A 10,767-nucleotide genomic window follows, 5' to 3' on the forward strand; every position below is an offset into this window, starting at 1 on the left:
ACTTCCACAAGATAAAATCTGAACATTAAGATTAGATGAGCTGTCATGTGTAACATTAGTTATAAACTTATAACCTGCTAAGCCAAGTGATGGGTATGCCACTAGCAATATAGGAGAAGTATCTGATGAAAGCAGAGCTGTTTTTGTTATCAGAGGAGTGAGTATTCTAACTGTTTTTTCTAAGAAGGACATGTCCTCCTCTGTAATAGGGTAAGGGCCATTCTAAAATGAGAAGTTGATCTCACTTGGATACATTTTATTGAAAACCACTCAACAAAGGTCAACTGCTCCAGCTGGGAAAGATCTCAACAAACCGTGATATGTCATCACCAGATCCCTTCAGGGATTAATGGCTCCAAAGAACACGATGCCTTTCTAAGTCTCCCTGTAATGTTGCACCCAAGAGTGACTTGTCCCACCATTCCAGTCCACCAAGGGCAGACCGTGGCTTTTCACAAGTGTCAGACGAACAGGACACATGGATAATCCAGGGCATGTTCTAAATCTCTCTTGCTTCAGGCCAAGTCATAGCACTCATGGGACCTGCCAATCAGAAGCTGGCCTGCCCTGGGCCAGGCGGGGCAGCAAAGGATGCTTAGAGCATCTCTCACCACCAGGGAAGGCTGCAATGTCCCTGGAAAGGTATTGTCTGATTCTGCTACTAATTTGGTTCAAATGACCTTGAGAGGTCGAGGGATCCCTGTGAGTCCTCCCCTCCACATATAAAGGGCTGCCACAGTGAGATTTCAGGGCGGCGCCAGTGGCCTCACAAGTCAGAGCTGAGGAGTGAGGACTGGGGCTGGGAGACCGGCCCTCCTTTGCACAGAGCAGGATATTAGTTCACCTGCCAATTCATCGTTAAGGTCAGTCTGTGGAGTTTGTGTTGTCAGCAGTGGGAACAGCTCACATCGGGGGCTGAAAGCTAAGACACGCTTCTTATTCCTGTGCCTTTGTTTCCCACTTGGACTCATTTCTCCTCCTTTTGAGCAGCCCACCCTGCACCAGTCTGGGAAGTGACTTCCACAGGCCCAGAGAGCTTCCCCTCTGATTTCTAGGTGTCAGTAATGCATGAATGTCAAGTTGCAGAGTGTAACTAAATAGAAGTTAGTGTTGATCTCACTGGACAAGGCTCTCTTAAGATGAAATAAAACACAGACTGTATCTCATCTTGATTGATTAATAACTGAGTCCCAAGGAAACATTCACTAGAGGTGCCAGAATTATGGAGGCTCCTCAGAAAGCTGGTGGTCAGGAGGTTTAAACGTTCACTGGGGATTTTACTTCACTGAGTAACCTGGAACTTGGCAATTTAAACTGCTTTAGTTTATACATTTAACCATTATCTACCCCTTATTAGACATAAGTGCATGAGCTTACACAAAGTCAAGGTTCAACAAATGTTATTTGGTTAATTTTCATTAGAAGAGATTTCTTTAAATGTTACTGAATTAGTAAAGTAAATTTAAGGGTTGCCATTGGAATTATGACTTTTCCAAATTAGTAATGAGTTACTGCAAATAAAACTAATTCTCTCAATAGATATAAAAGCTAGTAAAAATGTCTTTGCTTTGGGGAATAAAGAGAAATAGAACTGTTTATCAAAGAGCAGTCCCCTTTTCCTAAAAGCCTGTCTAATTACTGATATTGCCCTTCACATATGGGTAGGGCAACCAGATATTCTCATTTGGAAGTGAAATAACTAAAGTCCAAAGCCCCTCTCATGTTGAACTTGATGCTGATGGATCTACCTGACTGTTAGAGCCAGGGGGCCTCGATGGACCTCTAAACCAAACCCCTCAATTCACAGATGAGGACAGTGAAGGGAAGAATCTGCCAAATTCTACAAAATAAGCTTTCCTAACAGTCAGTGAAATGCATGAAATAAAAGGCAATTAAACATGTATTAAGTAGTAACTATGCATTAATAATAATACGGTTGAAAGAACTATAAGACAAATATTATTTTTAAAATATAGAGAAATTGGAATTGACCATGTAGATATCTGTTGACTGTTAGAACTGGAACCATTTGTTTACTTCCCTGGAAGTGTGTGTTTTTCCTATCAGCATAAGAATGCAATGAAACGGAAGTTAATGTTTATTTGTTTAAATACTGAGTTTGTATGTTTGCAGTGTAACTGAAATGAAACACATTCTGTCTCCATCTCAGCACTGCATGGCTTGTTTGTTCATTAATTCAACAGATGTTTGAGTGCCAGCTCCTTCCAGGTCTGTCTGGGGTGGCCATTCAGGTGTGGTCTCCTGAGTCCAAGACCACAAGCTGTGCTTGTGCCTTGTCACCAAGAGCCACATGTACTGACCGCCTGGTCTTTGCTGTCCTAGCAGAGATGAGGAGTTCCTCATAGCAGAGGGTCCCAACACTCATGGAATTGCAGAGGTCGATACGCAATTATACACCCAATATTTAAAGATACATGGCCTTTGACCTGCAATTATACTTCTAGGATTCTGTGCTATAGATATGCTTATATATGTGAACAAAATGAATGATTCACTCATGGTTTTTTGTGTAGTAGACCCAAACAGGAATGAATGTAAATGTCCATCAGTGTAAGACTGGTTGAATAAATTACAGCATAGCCATACACCATGGAGGCTATGAAACCCATGTGGGCTGGAAGAAGATACTTTGTTAAGTGAAAACATCAGAATGCAGAACAGTACATATAGCACAGTCCTGCTTGCAGAAAAGAAAATGTCATATACTCACAGGGTGGGGCCAAAGTGTGTTTAGAGTTGTGCACACGCAAAGCAGAGTTTATTCTTGTATTATTATTTATTAATTGGATTGTTTTCGGTACGAACAACTGTAAACCTATTTCACCCCACTCTGTATACACACACATGCTTTCATTACCAGGGAAAGATCAATGAGACACCCTTAGCAGTGGGTGTCTTTGGGGAGTGTAGTGGCTGCAACAAGAAAGGAGGTAAAGGACTGCTACTACTAGGTTTCTATCCTCCATCACGCACTGAAGTGTTTTGCTGTGTCCAAGGACCTCATTCACATCTTTCCCGATGTAGCCTTAAAGGAGCTTCATTGCTAATGGTGTAAAACTTTGAAACCCGTGGACCAAATTACTGTGGGGATTTTCTGAAGAGAGCCATTGGGTGACTTAGGGGGTGCAGTAATTTTCATATGTGTGTATCTCCACATACGAGAACCAAAGAGCTCCTGCTGTCCTCGGGCAGGGGGGACAGAGAGGGCAATTCTGTCTCATTTCTGTGGCTCTCCAGTGTCTGATTCCCTCAGCACCAGCAGCACGTGTGCAGCTGTGTCGCTCCCCTGGGCACCATGCTGCGCCTCACACCACGTGGGTTTCTAAGGAATTACGCTCTATTGACCAGAGTCATTCAGCTTGTTTAGAAAGCACACCCTAGGCCCATGGTCAGCAAACTGTGGCTCGCGAGCCAAATTCGTCTCTTTGGCCCCTTGAGTGTGGCTCTTCCTAAGCCTTAGGAGTACCCTACTTAAGTTAATAACAATGTGCTACCTATATAGTTTCAGTTTTAAAAAATTGGCTCTCTAAAGAAATTTCAATCGTTGTACTGTTGATATTTGGCTCTGTTGACTAAGGAGTTTGCCAACCGCTGCCCTAGGCGATAGGGATGTGGGACAACCACCACCATAATCTAGTTCTCACTCAACAGGGAAATAGAGATGATTAAGGAGCCTTCCATCCAGATATTCAATGACCTAAAAGAAAAAAATATTTCTGGAAACTCAATTATATTTGAGCAGTCTCTAGCTTGTGCCCGCACTTTTAAAAGAAATACACAGCCCATGTTCTGTTTAGAAAGAAAAAACACTGATTAGGGTTTATGTCTCTTTAATGTCTTTCAATCTGTGACAATTTTTTCAGTCTTTCTCTGACTTACATGCCTAGCATGGCAAGTGACCTTGACATGTTTAACGGGTGGTAGTCAGGTATTTTGTGTAATTGCTTGAATTTGAGTTTGTTTGCAGTTTTCTCATGAAAACACTGAAGTTTGTGGAGTTAGAAGATACCACAGAGGCAATGTCTCCATCTGTCACATGGTGGCAGGGGCCATGTGATATCAACATTGCTTATTCCCAGTGATGTGAACCTTGATCACATGGTTGAGGTGCTGTTTGTTTCTCCACTGCAGTTACCATTTTCCCATTAGTCACCAAGTCACATCAGATGCAAGGAGGAGTTCAGCTCCACCTGGGGGGAAGTGGAGGGTGAGCAATCAAGGAATTTGTGGTCATCTTGAAAACCACCACAATAATTAGCAATTTTTTGGAGGGATATTTTGAGGCTATATAGGCAAATACCCTACTTTTCCTTAAAGCTTCATCCACTAATTTTATTATCCATTAATGGATCCTGTCTGTAGCAATTATTACTGTGATATTCTCATGGTGATTTTATATCCCTTCATTTCTTCCACATTTATTCATCAGAATAGTTCTGAAAAGAAGAGTTGCTCCCTCATTTATTTATTTCAATAATTTATATTAGTTTGGATTAATTCTTTAGGTTGTAACTAATATCATGTTACTTATTTTCCTGCTCAAATTGTTTCCAGTTTTGGCAATTGGGAGCTCAGGAGCTCTTTCAAGGTGGTTCCTCTGTCTTTTTGCAATGCCCCCACCTGTGTCATAAGCAGTTGCTTACTTTTGGCATTAAAAATGCTCACTACAAAGAATGTCAAAAGGTCAAATTGTCCAGGGTTTATCTACAGGAGTTTGTGTATTTCACAAGAGGTTGGGGTGGGGGGGGGGTAAATTTGAGAGAAGCAAGCCAAATAACCATTTTTCTCTTGAAAGGAGAGAAAAGTAATTTGTGTTTATTTCATTTTTATTTGAAGAAAATTTTAAGGCTGTGAAACATTAAAGAATAAGGAATTATCACATCCTGTTAACCCAAGTACACCTACCACCACCCACTTTGCTTTAAGATTTGCTTTATCTTTCTACATAGTTTGACTATTTGAAAATAAGTTGACTCACCATGAGCCTTCAAAATACTTTATTGTGAACGTCCTAAGAACACAGTCATTCTCTTCCATAATCAGAGCACAGTTGTCAACATTAGGAAGCTTAATGTACATACAATCCTGTTATGGTCCATATACCAGTTTGTACGTGGACTCAATATTGATGTACACAGCAGTTTGAAATTTAATTTTTGAGCCAATCAACTAACTAGATTGATATTTATGATCTTACTGGTCCTCATTCCCAGCTGGGTGCCCAGAGCTCCTGTCCTCTACAAGGGTGCTGTCTGATCTAGTGACCAAGACCCCAGACCAAGCTCACAGGACTGAGAGCACCAGTTAGACTGGGTGGGTCTAAGCAATGCCCTGGCAGGGCTTTTGTGGTGATGATCCCTTTTGATGACAGACACTAACAGTCTCTTTTTCTGGGGCAGGTACATGTTCCCTCAAATGAGTGAGGAAGGTGGTTCAAACTGTGGGAGGTGATGACAGGAATTTGGAACCAGACAGCATAGGTTCAGAGCTCAGCACCAGCATTTACTGGTTCTGTGATACTGACAAACACTTAAACCTTCTCAACCTGCTTCTTGTCTGGTAACGGGGGGAATGACAAGACTGACTTCCCAGAGCTACTGTTATCATGGAGATAATTCTCAGTGTCTCATTGGCAACTGCAGAGGGGGGTGTGTTGCTCACTGTTACTTAGGTTTCATGTCATGACCCAGTGAGTGAGCAGACCCAGGTCTGTGAGGTTGGCAGGTTTGGGCTAGACTCCTGGCTCTGAGACTGAGGGATGATCACTAACTTCCCATATTCACTTCCTCACCCAGAAATATGGGAATAATAGACACTAACACAATATGTTGAGAATTAAGTGCAGTTTGCTATGAGTATGGATGATTATGATGATGATGATGAGCATTTATCATGGTCCAGATTCTATTCTATGTTATGCACTTTGGCTGCTAATCTACATTTAATTCACAGAAAAGGCCATTTTTTTTCAATATGAGAAAGTTAAGCTGTAGAAAGGATATATGTTTCTCAAGGTCAGTCTTACTGCCCCAGGTAGACTTTTATTTCACTTGGGCCTTTTCTTAAGACCCAAATGTCAAATTGTCGGCAACGTCTGAAAGGCTTTGAAGGATATTAATTGGGAAGGAAACTGTGGACAGGGACTCACGACTTAAATTCACAGAGCTTGACTGGACTGTGAGGAGAGGTTAAAAACAAAATGCTTTCTACAAAGGTGCTGACCTGGGGAGAAGCTCTCTCACACACGCTCCCACTTCCATCTGTGAGGGAGAGAAGGGAAGAAGGGAATCTCATTTTAATCTCTGTCCAGTGGGGCCCAAAGGGGGGGGATGGGAGGAGACACCTAGCAAGTCCCACCAAAGGCTGTCCTCACCTTGCTCCTGGACCTAGGAGCATCAGCCCTTCAGGTGTTTTCATCCCAAGGACAAGGTCAGCCTGAGAGGAAATGAAGTGGCAGCCTCATCCTCTGCATCTGTAGAGGCAGAATTGCCGGGTGATGGAAGGGGCGTTTGTGAGGAGGGCAAGGCTACATTTCACAAAGTGCGAGTGTAGGAAGAGTCCCTGTCCATGAGCATTGTGTCTGTGTGTGTCTGTGTGTACGTCCTTATCATGAAACACATAAAACTTCTGTGGTGTGTTCCTGTGACAAAGGTATTGAAGAGAGAAAAGGAAGTCTATCTTAAAAAAGAGAAATATTTATCTGTACCCATGTTTATATCAAAATTGGGGACACAAAAAGGTAAACTCAATGACCCTGATAGATATTCTTAAAGGGAGGAAGCAGCTACTATTCCTAAGTGTTTATTATGAAGAAAACACAGCTATCTTTGTTACTGTAATAGCACGCACTAATCTTGAAAAAAGTTCATCTAGTTCAGCCTTGATAAGGGATTAATGATCTTCACATGGCTCAGAACAACTAAAGCAGGAGGTATGCTTCTAGAGCCACCCAGCTCTTTCCACGAGTGCCATCTCTGTAGCTGATTGCCAAGTCGTGTGCTGGTGGTGAGCACAGGTTTGGGAGTTGGGCAGGATTTGAGTCCCAACTCCAACCCTTCAATGGGGTGACCTTAGGCAGCGGCCTGCCTTTTTGCACCTCCTCTGCAACTGTGGACAAGCATGGGCTTGTGAGAAATGAATGAGGACTGGAAAGCACTTTGAGGACTGAAGGCATCCAACATGTGCTCAATGAAGAGCATAACAATAAGCCAGAGATCACAGACCCGCAGTCCACCCACCAGTAGGTGAGGGCCTGTCACAGGGTTTATCTGGCCACTAGTGAGGCAGCCTTGCTTCATCCCTAAAGCATGTCACTCCTTGTTGTCACCCAGGGACTGGGTATCATTGCCAATACCAATGCCTTTTACCCTATTGTCCATCTTAGAAAAGAGAAATATTTATCTGTACCCATTTTTATATCAAAATCGGGGACACAAAAAGGTAAACTGAATGACCCTGATAGATATTCTTAAAGGGGGAAGCAGCTACTTTTCCTAAGTGTTTATTATGAAGAAAACCAGAATGACTCATTCCTGTGAACTCCTGGCCATTATAGTTACTTAAACTTGCTGCTGCTGAGTTTTGTGCCATTGAAGGTGAAGGAAAACACAGCTATCCGGGTGTCAATAAAAAATACCCTATATTCGTAGAGAATCTCAGGAGAGGTCACCTGGGAAGTCTATTTCCCTCCCATCTGCATACACCATGGGATGAAAGTAGCAAATTGAAATTTGGATGAATGACTGCAAAAACATAAATGTGGGTTTATAAAAAGTTGCTTAAGAACAGAATGGAGACACCTCATTTTGAAAAATTCCTCAGGAAAAAAATATGAGTTTTATCTGAAAGACCTTTAGGAGATTCAGGAGGTTCAGGTACCTGATAGGTGTGCATGCCTGCACGTTCCTTAGAACTTATTTCTGTGACTAGAAAAGCACCACGATCTGTCTCAAGGAGATCACAGCGCTTCCCCTTCTCCCTGGTCCCACTGAGGGGACGACTTGGGGAGTCATCCTTGTTGCTCTCCTCAGAGCCCCTCTGCAGGTGCAGAGAGCAGCAGTCAGTACCCCTAGGGAACACTGGACACCGTTCATTCCCTGCTCCCTGCTTTATTTTGAGGTTTTTCTAAAATTGCTATCAATTTTGTTTCTTTACAGTACAAAGCAGATGATCCCAGCTACTAACATGCTTCTCACAATGAGCACAGTATATGGAGCAACAAATGAAAAGCAAGAAAAAAAGGGGGTGGTGAGAGGGAGAGGATATTACAAGCCATCTAAAACAGATGCATTTCCCCTTGTAGCAGTTCTTACAAGTCGGCATGATCTTAGATGCTGATGTTCAGGTTTCCAGCAGTTTCCAGCTAAACAAGCAGTTAGGCTGAGCAATAACATGGAGGATTGAGTCCAGTCTTTAGCAGAGTGGCAACTGTCAACTGTAGTAACATAACCACTTCTTAGACATGCCGGGCATCTCCCAGTGACTCCCAAATGTACAGACTAAATGGTGTAAGCGTGAAACTCACCACCAAGAGCATTTGCTAAAGGCTTCTCTGGACACAGCCCAACACTGGACCATGGACACGAAAGGAAGCATCTTGTCCATGAGATTAAAGGATTTCTAGTCTTGTCAGCCCATAAACAGAGATAGATAAACCTGAAATATAGGCTGAGTCAATAAGCAGCAAAGCATTTAATGTCATACATAAACTACAGACAATGATAATGTCGGTGGTGATTCCCTGGGAGGGACAGGACTCAGACTTTGAGCTCCCAAGAGCAAGCATCTGCTGTGTGGGTAGATGAACGTTGGGGAGTGAATGGCAGTGTGTTGGGCAGTGTCCTCTGTATGATCACATTTAATCTCCACTTCATGGAAAAGGAAACTTAGACTCAGAGCACAGGAAGGGTTTTTGACCAAAGTCGCAGTAATGGCAACAGTCATCTGTCCTCCTCAGCTCCCAGTGGCCATGTCTCATGATGAGGATTGACGGAGGAGAGCATCTACTTTGAAGACAGACAAACCTAGGTTCAAATTCTCATTCCTTCATGTTCAGTAATGAGACGACAGGCAAATTCTCTCAGTTTTCTCATCAGACCAATGAGTGTGACATCACTCATCTCTGAGTTGTAGTGAGGATCAGATGCACCCGAGTGTGTAAAATGCCCATCTCAGACTATGTGCTCAATAAACCATAGAGGTTATTCTGTGAGGAAGGATGGAAAGAGCATAACATTTTTTGGGTGCCTATTTACTTTTTGCATACGTTATCCATTTCACATGCAACTTAAAGCAACTGTTAAAGGATAATTTTTTTAACAAAGTTAAAATCATAACTCTCCTAAAATGTAAAATAAACATTTCAAGTATTGTACCAAGCTTAATAATTAATTAATGAGGTAACTAGAAAGATATTACAACGTATTCAAAGGAGAATTTAAAACAACAACAACACATATGTAGGCAATAAGAATACTGAGATGAATTTACAAGTTTATGGAAAATTGGTTCATATCCATAGGGATATCATTTTACATCCCACTGGACAAAATTTATTTGAATTTCTATGTTCAAGAATGACTTGTGCTACCACATTTTTTTTATAATTTACAAAGTTGTGAACTAGCTCAAGGACAATGAAAGTGCCCAGCCTCTATATAACCAGATAATCTGGAACAGTTACTCAACACATTTTTAATTTTTGCTCATTTTAAATCTTTTTGCAATATTTTCCAATTATTATCCACAGTTACAGTTATGGAAACAGGCTCATAGTGGCTGGGTGATTTGTTCAGAGTCACTAAAAGTATACAAGGCAATGTCTGGATTCAAACCCATCTTTCATGACTCCACATAAGAGTGGCTTTATTTGAGGGGCTGAGATTTGTTATTTTGTTTTTGTTTAATTTTAGGGGATGAACAACCAATACATCCGTCGGGAAGTCTTTTGCTGTGAAACTTGTCACGAGCTCAAAAGCTTCTGGGAAAAAGAAATTAGCAAACAGACTTACTACCGGGAGCTGGAGGAGGATCGTCAGGGAAGGAGCGCCCTGAGGAAGTATGTGGGGGTTTCCTCTACTACTTTTGAAAAGTAGGGTTCCCCAGAAATAGACCAGATGTGAAGATGGGGAGACTGGATGATTTCATTACCCATTGTTCTGAGAATGCGAGTGCTGGCTGTGGTGTGGTAAAGTCGCTGCAGCCTAGAAGAAGGAAGAATGAGGGCTCAGAGAGGGGCCACCATGGGCCATGCAGAGCCACAGCAGAAGCACCAGCTTTTCATCAGGTTGCAGAAGACAGAACCCAAGGGAAAGTCTAAGCCAGAGCCTTTCCTGGGGTCTCCATGGGAAAGGCAAGGAAGGGCAGGTAATCAGGTTAGGACTGTTAGCTGAATAATTCCAGTGGATTTATTTAGTCTATAGATGTGGTCCCTAGCTGCCTGGTCCCTTGCTGTGGGATGATTTGGGACAGAGGAAGTATGGCTTCACGTGGGACAATTAGGTAAGGAAGTAGTTGGGGTCATAGGAGCAGGATTGATCTAGATGCTTAGCAGCCAAGCTTTTTGCTCTCTCTAAGAGAGGTCAAGTCCTGGATGGACAGAGTTTATGTAGCCAGCAGGAGTTTCAAGATGTCAGAATATCATAAAGTATAGAAAATTAAAGACATGTTTAACTCCTCTACCCATTCAGTCATACCACAATCTATACCAGCGTTTCTCAACCTCAGCACATTTGACAGTTAGGACCA

The 10,767-nt window shown here is 42.3% G+C and overlaps 1 long non-coding RNA gene across 1 annotated transcript in view; it reads left to right on the plus strand.

Annotated features, from left to right (window-relative positions):
* The first annotated feature begins 761 nt into the window (after positions 1-761).
* Positions 762-10,767, plus strand: part of LOC106725232 — a 20,368-nt gene continuing 10,362 nt past the window's right edge. The window contains exons 1-2 of the long non-coding RNA XR_001361104.1: positions 762-863; positions 9,933-10,078. This is a non-coding gene — a long non-coding RNA (uncharacterized LOC106725232). The remainder of the gene's footprint in view (positions 864-9,932; positions 10,079-10,767) is intronic.

The sequence above is a fragment of the Myotis brandtii genome, unplaced genomic scaffold, assembly GCF_000412655.1.
Source record: "Myotis brandtii unplaced genomic scaffold, ASM41265v1 scaffold1465, whole genome shotgun sequence".
Classification (NCBI taxonomy): Eukaryota; Metazoa; Chordata; class Mammalia; order Chiroptera; family Vespertilionidae; genus Myotis; species Myotis brandtii.